At 35.8% G+C, this 11,065-nt stretch overlaps 1 long non-coding RNA gene across 2 annotated transcripts in view; it reads left to right on the forward strand.

Annotated features, from left to right (window-relative positions):
- The window catches only part of LOC149132644 (uncharacterized), a 30,018-nt gene extending 20,073 nt beyond the window's left edge, over positions 1 to 9,945 (forward strand). For both annotated transcript variants that reach the window (XR_016244239.1, XR_016244240.1), the window contains 2 exons: positions 9,151 to 9,205; positions 9,779 to 9,945. This is a non-coding gene — a long non-coding RNA (uncharacterized LOC149132644). The remainder of the gene's footprint in view (positions 1 to 9,150; positions 9,206 to 9,778) is intronic.
- The last annotated feature ends 1,120 nt before the right edge of the window (positions 9,946 to 11,065 follow it).

The following is an 11,065-nucleotide window of genomic DNA, read 5'->3' on the forward strand; positions in this document are numbered from 1 at the left end:
GGACTTAGTAGATGGAAACTGAAAGAAACCCATTGTATGTATGCATGTGTGTGTGTCTTTGTGTCTGTGTTTGTCCCCTTCTAACCACTAGACAACCAGTGTTAGTGTTTATGTCACCATAACTTACCAGTTCGGGGGTCAATTCATTTGACTGAAACAATTCTAGATGGTGCCCCAGCATGGCCACAGTCTAATGTCTGAAACAACTAAAAGATAAAAGATAAAAGATTCACACACAATCACATGCATACACACACAAGCACACCCACACACACACACACACACACACACACACACATACACACAAACACGCCCGCGCGCGCACACACACACACACACGCACACACACACACACACACACACACACACACACACACACGCACGCACATGCACACATTGTGTTGAGTGAAAAGTTTTGTACCTTCAAGGTGACAAACTCCTCTGAAAATTCCACTTCCTCTTTGTTGATGAAGTGACACATGCACAGGAAGTGAGCCATGGACCAGAACAAGTAAGAACCTGAGGGAGATATTTTTCTGCAATTCTAATATGAATAAGCACTGGTTAAGCAGAACCTGTTGCCAAACATGGGCATTTAAAACACAAGGTGATGCTCTGCATTTGGTGGAATTATGAGGGGATGATTTACTACATGTTCATTCGATAGTCAAACGATCAAATCCAACCAGTGCTCCAAACAGTTGGAGTGGATGTAAGCCATTGCACAGCAAAAATGCCTGGCATTGGTTAACAAAGTGTGCTCTTCTGCAGCAAGACAACACAAGACTTACTACCACTCAAACGATTTGGAATAAATTCCAGGAACTTGAGGCAATCAAACTGATGCCATACTCAACATATAGTCTAGCCCTAGCTCCCACAGATTATTAATTGTTCTTATCTATGGCTCATCTTCTACACTTGTGACAGCTCATCAACCAAGAGGAGGCAGAAGCTGAAGTGAAGGAGTTCTGTGCCTCGAACGACAAGAATTGGTATTAGTGTGGAATCAAAGCACTGACAGAAAGGTGGCTTCAGATGGTGCAACACGATGGCCTCTACTTTGAATGATAGGTCACTTTGGTGGTAACTTAATGAATAAAGCAACTAAGTGACCAAAATATTGCAAAAGTTTTGACTCAATGCAATACATGCATATACACACACACACACACACACATACACACAAACAAACACACATGCATACATATATATATATATATATATATGCACAAAAACATATACATACATGCATACATACATATATACATATGTATATATATATATATACACAAACACACACACATGCACACACACACACACACACACACACACACACACACACACACACACACACACACACACACACATATATATATATATATAGATAGATAAATAGATAGATATGATGCAGTTTAGTTTTGTGTCAGGTAGAAGCACCACTGATGCTTTATCTCTGGTAAAGCATCTGCAGCAGAAATACCTAGCCAAACATAAACCTCTGTACTTGGCTTTTGTTGACTTGGAGAAAGCTTTTGACAGGATCCCCTGATCCCTTATCTGGTGGTCAATGCAGAAACTAGGGATAGACAAGTGATTGGTGAGAGCCGTTTAAGCCTTGTACAGGGACACTACCAATATGGTGAGAGTGAGCAACAAGTACAGCAAAGAATTCAGGGTACAAGGAGGGGTTCACCAAGGATCAGTGCTCAGCTCCCCTCTTGTCCATCATAGTTCTCCAGGCAATAACAGAGGAATTCAAGGCAGGCTACCCCTGGGAGCTCCTCTATGCTGATGACTTTGCTCTTATAGCTGAATCACTACCTGAACTAGAAAAGTTCCAGGTATGGAAGCAAGGTCTAGAAGCAAAGAGCCTTAGATGTAACCTAGCAAAATCCAAAGTCTTAGTAAGTAGGAAGGTAGACAAATCAGAAATCTTTTCAGGTAGATGGCCCTGCTTAAACTGTAGAAAGGGTGTAGGTAATAACTCCGTAAGATGCACCCAGTGTAAGCTTTGGACACATAAAAGTTGCAGCAACATCAGAAGAAGGTTAACAGGGAAACTAACTTTTGTATGTGGAAGGTGCACACATACAATAAAAGCTGAAAATGTGCAGAAAAGAGACTCCATCGATTGTCAGCGGGGCAAGCTAGTGGTAGTGGATAGCTTCTGTTATCTAGGTGACCAAGTTAGTAGTGGAGGGGGATGCTCCAAGAGAATAGGTGTAAGAATAAGATTAGGCTGGGCAAAGTTCAAAGAGCTCCTACCCCTACTGGCAACAAAGGGTCTCTCTCACAGAGTGAAAGGCAGATTGTTTGATGCCTATGTGTGAATAGCTATGCTGCATGGTAGTGAAACATGGGCTATGACAGCTGAGGACATGCATAGGCTTGAAAGAAATGAAGCCAGTATGCTTCGCTGGATGTGCAATGTCAGTGTGCATGTTCGACAGAGTGTAAGCATCTTGAGAGATAAGTTAGGCATAAGAGGAATCAGTTGTGGTATGCAAGAGAGATAATTGTGCTGGTATGGTCATGTGAAGCATATGGAAGAGGACAGCTGTGTAAAGAAGTGTCAATCTCTAACTGTGGAGAGAACCTGTGGTAGAGGTAGACCCAGGAAGACATGGGACAAGGTGGTGAAGCATGATCTTCAAAATTTGAACCTCACAGAGGCAATGACTGGTGACCCAGACCTTTGGCAATGTACTGTGCTTGAGAGGACCCATCAAGCCAAGTACACCTGTGCTGGTGGCATGTGAAGAACATCTTTTGAAACTCAGCCACCTTGCCTCATGGAGGCAAGGTGGCTGAGTTTCTTTCAAGCATTGGGCCTCACAGAGGCAAAGTGGCTGAGTTCCTTTCATGTGTTGGGCTTCACAGAGGCAATGATGAAGACCTTTGGCATTATGTCATGCTTGGGAAGAAGACCCATCAAGCTGAGCAAAATCAGTCGTGGCAGATACAGGCATCACACAAATTGGCATCCATGCTGATGGCATGTAAACACACCCCAGTGTCATGCAAATGGTACCCATGCCAGTGGCATGTAAAAGCACCCATTACACTTTCAGAGTGGTTGGCATTAGGAAGGGCATCCAGCTGTAGGAAACCATGCCAAATTAGACTGGAGTCTGGTGCAGTCTTCCAGCGTGCCAGCCCTGTCAAACTGTCCAGCCTGCATGGACAACAGACATTAAATGTTGATGGTCATGATGATAGTTCACAGATGAGATCCAGATATTCTCTGTGAAGAAGACATGTAGTAGTACTCTCCACAAGGTAAAGAAAGGCTATAAGAGGAATTAGGTTGAGCAGGTATAGTAGCAATAATGGGTATAAGCAAATTAGATCAAATATATTAGATATATTAAGTACATCAAATGCAAAATATGTATATAATAATATCAGACACAAGGCAACTTCCCACAATTCTACCCATGTGACTACATATACTAGCAGCAATACCCCATTCCCAATCCAATACAGATACAGATTGTACTTCAGGTTGTCCTTCAATAATAACGGACTGCTGCAGTTTGACCTCCCCAGCGGTAAATTCCAACCACAGAGCAGCTAGGAAAACTTGCAATTGTTGGGTTTCTCTACTATGCCCTCTTGGCAGTTTCTGTCTGAGTAAAAATGTAGTCTACAAGTGCCGTGTTATAACAGCATGCTCCTACCAAGCAAAGGTCTATATCAACGGCATTGTTGATTTCAAACATTGCTACCATGCACACATGAACTCTTTCTCCAATCCAAATTCTAAATTATCTACCTCCCTAGCAATTTATATACACAACTTTAAATCTCAAAATATTCCCTTTACCCTATCCTGGTCCATTGTAGGTGAGGTTCCCTAAGATAATGCAAACATCGGTATGTGTAAATTATGTTTAAGAGAATCGCTAACCATCCTTTGCCACCAAAACCCCTCATTACTTAATAGATTCTCAGATGTAATACTATCTTGTAAACACAGGTTCTACTCATCCTTTACGCATTTTATTAAATCTATGTAATCCCTTAACTATAAGTATCATAACTCAAAATTAACTTTGAGGCATGACAAGGTCAGCTTAGCAACTTACTACCTCAACTAATACTACCCTCCTTATTAAACTATCCTTTCTCATTGTTACCTTTGCAAATTCCACTAACCCACTACATCCTACCTCCTTCATAGCCTCCCCACCCTCACAAGTGGTCTCCTCTCATTTCTCCTCCTCAACCAAAAGCACTTAATACTACCCTACTCATTTGGATACTAACCTGTCAGCCCCTCTCCTGCTATCTATTCACTTCTCTCTATTCAATTTCATACACTTCTCCTTACCACTGTACTCCACCTCCAATACCAACCCACATTCATTATCTTACTAATCACTGCTATCTTGACCACCAATTCAACCCCCAATCTGTCCACCCACCACTATCCTCTCTCATACCCTTCTACATAACTTAGTATTCTCCCTCTGTCACTGAACTAGACACCTTACTTCCCTCAAATAATTGCAATTCCTTTTCTCACCATCTCAACCAATAATTCTATAGCTTTCATCCCTACACCTCAACAAACTCGACACAATGGACTAACATTCACATACTATCTACCCCACCCTCCTATTCACCTTCCTTCTCCCCACCTCTACTACTACTCCCTTACTATCCCCATTATTAACCCCTCCCTCTTCTTGAACTATCATTTCTCCTTTCACCATTCCCTATCTTAATACCACCCGACCACCCCAGTTCCCCCTCTGACACACTTCACTCTCCACATTTAATCATTCCAGCTTTGAACTTCTCTGCATTAAAATCTGAAATGCAAGATCTTCTCTATCCTGATGACAGAGACTCATCTCATCCTATGTTAAAGGCATCCATACGGCCACATATTTTGATGAACTAAATCTACCAACATTATTATGGATCATCAAGCCCCCAGAAACAGTTGTTAGACTGATAGTAACCTTTCTTCCACCCCTTTAAATTTGTCTGTCGTTTGTATTATGTGTAAGTTATATAAATATATATATATATATTTATACGTATAAATTCATTATTCACCATCTGAAAGTTTCCACCTTTTACTTTCTCTCATTTTGCATGTATACAAATATACATATTTTGTATTTGAAGTACTTAATATATTTAATATTTGATGTCTAATTTGCTTATCTCCATTATATATATATATATATATATATATATATATAATCCATATCTTCTCAAAATGCATCACTTTAATTTGGTATCTCTACCTGTAAAACGGCTGTGATATCTTGTTTTTTAGTGTAATTTTGCTACCTCTGGTAACTATTAACGTATTTAAATTATCAAAGGTTTTAATAACTGAGATAATATTAATATATATATAAACTAATATATATATATATATATATATATATATATATATATATAGAGAGAGAGAGAGAGAGAGAGAGAGAGAGAGAGAGGTGCAGGTGTGGCTGTGTAGTTAAGAAGCTAACTTCTGCCCCAGGCCAATCAAGCCTTGTGAGCATATTTAGTAGACAGAAATTGAAAGCAGCCCATCATATATATCTATGCATATTTGTGAGTGTTAATGCATATATATATGTGTGTGTCTCCTTGTTTTGACATCACATGACAGTTATAAATGAGTATCACTGTCATACAAGCATTGTCAGTTGTTTCCAATATTTGTGAAAGTGTGTCTGACTATGAGGAAATGCATCCTGCTTGGAAACAGGTCGGAGATAGCAATAGGAAAGACATGGAACCATAGAAAATCTGCCTCAATAAACTCTTTCTTACCCATGCCAGCATGGAAAAGTGGACATGAAAACAATGATAATGACACTGATGATATATATATATATATATATATATATATATATATATATATATATACATGCATATACATACACATAAACATACACGCATATGCATACATATATATGTATGTAAGTATGTATGAATGCATGTATGTATGCATGTATGTACATATTTATGTATTTATGTATTTTACATGTATATTAAAATATACTGGAATTGAAAACTAGTTGTTACCATTACATTAATGGGGTGGACAAAATTTCATGTTATCAAAGACCTTTTAACAGAGCAAATTCTGATAAGAAATATTTCAGTTGTTATTGTGTCATAAACAATGTGAAAATATTATCACCAACATGTGGACAATGATTGGCAAATTCTAGCACAGTGAAACTTTAGGTAAATGTTTTGATATTTTATTCATAATAAATATGTTTGACCAGCAACTTAAATATCACTGGAATTCCTAATATGATCTATAAAATAACTTGACACCCCCAATCCTGATACCAGCGAAGCTAGCCAGATTTTATGTCTTACAGAAAAGACTTTACTTATGGTATGCAAAACAATGTCCAAATATCATACAGTTGTGGTATCTAGTGAGACAAGTCTGTAATGTAGGTTTGGTTTGATTCTTGTCTTTGTCATTTAAATTTTATTTGCCGACCATAGTGACAATTTCCAAACAGTGAATAAATGACCTGGAGGGAGATAAGTTCTGTGCAGTTAAATTACTTTAGACAAATTACAAAATACCCCATTAGTGATTACAAGTGTAAGAAAATACAAAATTTCTATACATGCAGACATGGTTATGTGATAAGAAGTTTGCTTTCCAGCCACATGGTTCCAGGTTCAGTCTCATAGCAAGTGTCTTCTATTATAGTCCAAGACCAGCCAAAGCCTTGTGAGTGGATATTGTCGATGGAAGCAGAAAGAAGCCCATCATATGTGTATATATATCTTTGTGTGTGTGACTTTGCGTTTGTGTTTGTTCCCAACCACCACTTCACAACCGGTGTTGATGTATATCCCCATGACTTAGTGGTTCAGCAAAAGAGACCAAATGAATAAGTAGCAGGCTTAAAAATAATAAGTACTGGGATTGATTTATTTGGCATAAAGTCTTCAACCTGTTTCAGTCAAGTGACTGAAACAGGTAAAAGTAAAAAGAAGTTAAAAAGGACTTTGACAAAAAAACTACAACTAAGCTAAACTGATAATAATGCCGAAGTAAAGACTAAATATATAATGCATGTGTTTAACTGGTAAACAAAAAAACAAAAAAAAAAAAGATTGACCATCCCCAAATATAACAATGTCTGTTTTGACATGTTTTCACATCAAGTACCTTGCAAAACTAATACATAAGTGTAAAAAGAAGTTAATTTTGCTAAAAGTTAATTATGCAACTCAAATTAGTTTTGTGTTGTTTATCTACATAGTAAGCTAAATATTATTGATTATTCCAATTAAAAGAAGTCAAGAAGAATGTTGATTTCAGCCAGCAATCATCACATATTGAATTATGGTAAACTAACAAAGAGAGGTATACACATTTGCTCTTTTATTTATACCAGTCACTGGACTGTGAGACAGCCTCAAAGTATTTAGTCAATCAAATTGACCCCAGGTCTTATCTTTGAAGTTGGTCACTTATTCTATTGGTCTCATTTTTGCTGACTTGCTATATATTGTGGGGACATATACAAACTAACACCAGTTGCCAAGTACTGCTGGGGAAAACAAGCATCAACACAAAAGCTTGTTGCATGTGTGTGTGTGTGTGTGTGTGTGTGTGTGTGTGTGTGTGTGTGTGTGTGTATGCTGGTGTGTGTGTGTGCTGGTGTGTGTGTACTTGCACAATAGTGGTTATAATGTTAATATTTAGGTTAGGGTTGTAACATGACATTGAGTATTTTAGCTGGATACTTAGTTCTATAAATTTAAATTCATTCAGCTATTCAGGGTTTTGGGGGAAAGTTACTCATGATAGACTATAGAAAGAATTGGTCAAGAGAAGATTTGCTTCTTAACTGCTTAATAACTACAGTAATCTGAGTTATGTCCCAGCCTTACAAGCTTTTGTGATTTGAAAAATATTTAACCGTTTCACTTGCTCAACCATCATCTGATTGCATTAAACTGAGAAAAAATGAAAAGGTCAGCACAGATTAGGCAATCAAAAATATTTGTTGTTTGACACAATCTAGCTAAAGCTAAGCTATGACAAAACATAATTTCATAAGCAACATACTTTCATGAGCAACATATTTTCATAAGCAACATGTTTTCAGAATCACTGGTATAACAGAAGTATAATATACTGGAAGAAGATAAAGAAAGGAAAACCTAATGACAAATTGAACAATCCAATGATTTACTCAATTAATTTAATGATTTAAGTTGATGGAATAGACTATACCAGCAGTATTGATGGCAAAGACATGATTTGAGTCATTAGATTATTGACTGGATATAAGTTAAGGAAATGATCTTTTATTGCTAATTCCGGTAAATGTTTCCTGTCTGCTGAAGTGCATCATATGTAATAGACAAAAGTACTTAAGTTACTTTTGGCTGTCTTACACTTTATGAATAGGAATCCCATCCTATAAGTGATTTCATTCATAAAAAAGCTCTTCAGAGCAGCACTGTTAATTGAAATGCTCTCACCAATTACACAATAAATTCCATTCACATCAACAATAAACCAGGCATTCTCTGATAGATTGGGTTACTCCTAATGTTTTTATCATTGAGACAGTGTGTTTATTGGTAAGACACAGGATGTCATTGTCATTCACAAGTTCCCATAGAATATCAATTGAAATCAAAAGTATGCAAACGTCAGTAGAAGCTTCTTATTAAAGAAGGTGAAAGCTGTTTCTCATCTAATGAATATGACAAACTGATTAAAATAACTCAATAAAAATTAATTGAATTACAAGTATACATTTCTAAAATAAATGGAAAGTAATATTTGCACCTACCAATACCAATTAATCCAATTTACCAGTGGTGTTAGCGAAGGAAACATGCTTCAATATTTCAACAATTTATGATGCTCCAGCATGGCTGCAGTCGAAGACTGATAAAAGGATAAAAAATAACAGTCTGAGTTTATGCACTTGTCTTAACTATGTAAAATCTTTCCAATACAATCATTTGTTATGAAATACTCATCTTTAAATATTCTATCTATATTCTTCTAAAGAACTTTCTGGATCACATTTTTGTCTGTTGTGATTACTGTTTAAATTCTGTGATATTTTCATTTCTTTTAAAATTATATGATTCTTCTTAAATATGTTTAACATTTTCCAGTTAAGCTTCAACAGCAAGAAATTCCGGTATATTTCAACTTTGATATTCCACCTGAGTAAGTAGCCTTTTATCAAACCATTATATATATTTAAGCATTTTCTGCATTTTGTAACTTTATTTGCATCATAATTATATTGTACTTTGAATATTACACTTTCACTAAATTTGTGGTTATGATCTGTAGGCTTTGAGCTCATCTTATTGCATTATATTGCAAAATGAAATATACATTGTTGAATTATTTATCAAAAGATTCCTCTATGACTTCAACTTGAGAACAAATAAAAATCTTTATCATGGTGGAAAGATGATCAGCAAATCAGACCAACAAAAAACAAATTGTATGAGTGAAATTCAATAGAGAGGCAGTAAGTTTGCTTTGTGATACAGCAATCCTAATGGAGTTGAAGATAGCCTGAAACATAATTAAAGAACAAGTAGGGATAAGCTGATAAAGCAAAATATTAGACAGCAAAACAGCAAAAGTTGTATAGTTATTTAACATTTCTTTAAAATCTAACAAAAAAATATCTTTATATTTACTGTGAAATATTTGATTATATGACATGTACTAATTTACCAAATATATTACATATTCTACAGATGTTTTCAATATTTATATTTACAGATGATACTAATACTGAACTTTTGGTTTGATTTGGATATTATCTCTACATTGGGATATTATTTGTGACTTTGGAAAACTGTGCTGAATAATTTCATGAATTTTCCCGATAAAAAAATGTACCTTAGCAATTAGTAGTAGAGATAGAAATAAATTCCTGATCTCTCTTATCTACATGAGTATCTTATTTATTTTCATGTGATTATATTAACATTTCACAATTGCAAAGAGTTCCAAACCTTTTGAGTAATGCAGACAATATTTTCTAAACAAAGTATAAAATATTGGTTTCAAATTTTGGCACAAGGCCAGCAGGTTTGGGGGAGAGGGCTCAGTCAATTAAATCAACCCCAGTGTTCAACTGGTACTTAGTTTATCAACCCTGAAAGGATGAAAAGCAAAGTTGACCACAGTAGAATTTGAACTCGGAACATAAAGATGGATGAAATACCGCAGTGCATTTCATCTGGTGTGCCAACAATTCTGCTTGTTTTTAAATGCCAAGAGAATGTATATACATATTCAACATGTTTTACTTATTGCCTTGGTTAAAGAACATTTATTATATTAACGGCTAAAAAAAGAATTATGTTAAAATTACAAAGATGATTCTGTAGCAAATGTTTAATAGAAAATGTATTGCATAAAATGACAAATAATATTTTAAGGTAAATGTTTGAAAATTTCTTCATTAAAGCACCAAACTTCTTCTAAACTACACAGTCCAGAGACTAAACTCTAGAAAAAACTTTGTAATTTGACTGTAAGTTACAATGTTTACTCCATTAATCTTTCAACTTTCACTTTGTAACAATTAAAACAGTACGTTATAATTCCAAATATGGTGTCTATTTCTAGTAGATTTTAAGAAATCTCAGATTTTAAAATGGAATTGGAAGCCTTTCATTTCATCAAGTCAGATTTATTTCTTAAATGGAAGATAGAAAGCAAACAGAGGAATAATTGCAGACTGTAACCAATGTCAACCCACCTGAGGTCATTGTTTTAAAGACTTCAGACTTAAATAGAAACAATTATCATCATATATTGTTCAAACTCCAGCTTAATTATTTAGTAAATTCCTTCAATATTCCTATTCTGAAAATTAAGCAAAACAGTGCATTTCATTAGAAATATTGTTCAACATCACCAACTACAATACTAATAAGATCAGCCTCCTCCTTCTTGTCGTCGTCATCGTCGTCATCATCATCGTCACACTACCATCATCGTCACACTACCATCATCATACTATGGTAATAGCATTTGAAGAAAAGCAGCACATAAGAA

The sequence above is a fragment of the Octopus bimaculoides genome, chromosome 14 (assembly GCF_046866305.1).
Source record: "Octopus bimaculoides isolate indiv1 chromosome 14, ASM4686630v1, whole genome shotgun sequence".
Lineage (NCBI taxonomy): Eukaryota > Metazoa > Mollusca > Cephalopoda > Octopoda > Octopodidae > Octopus > Octopus bimaculoides.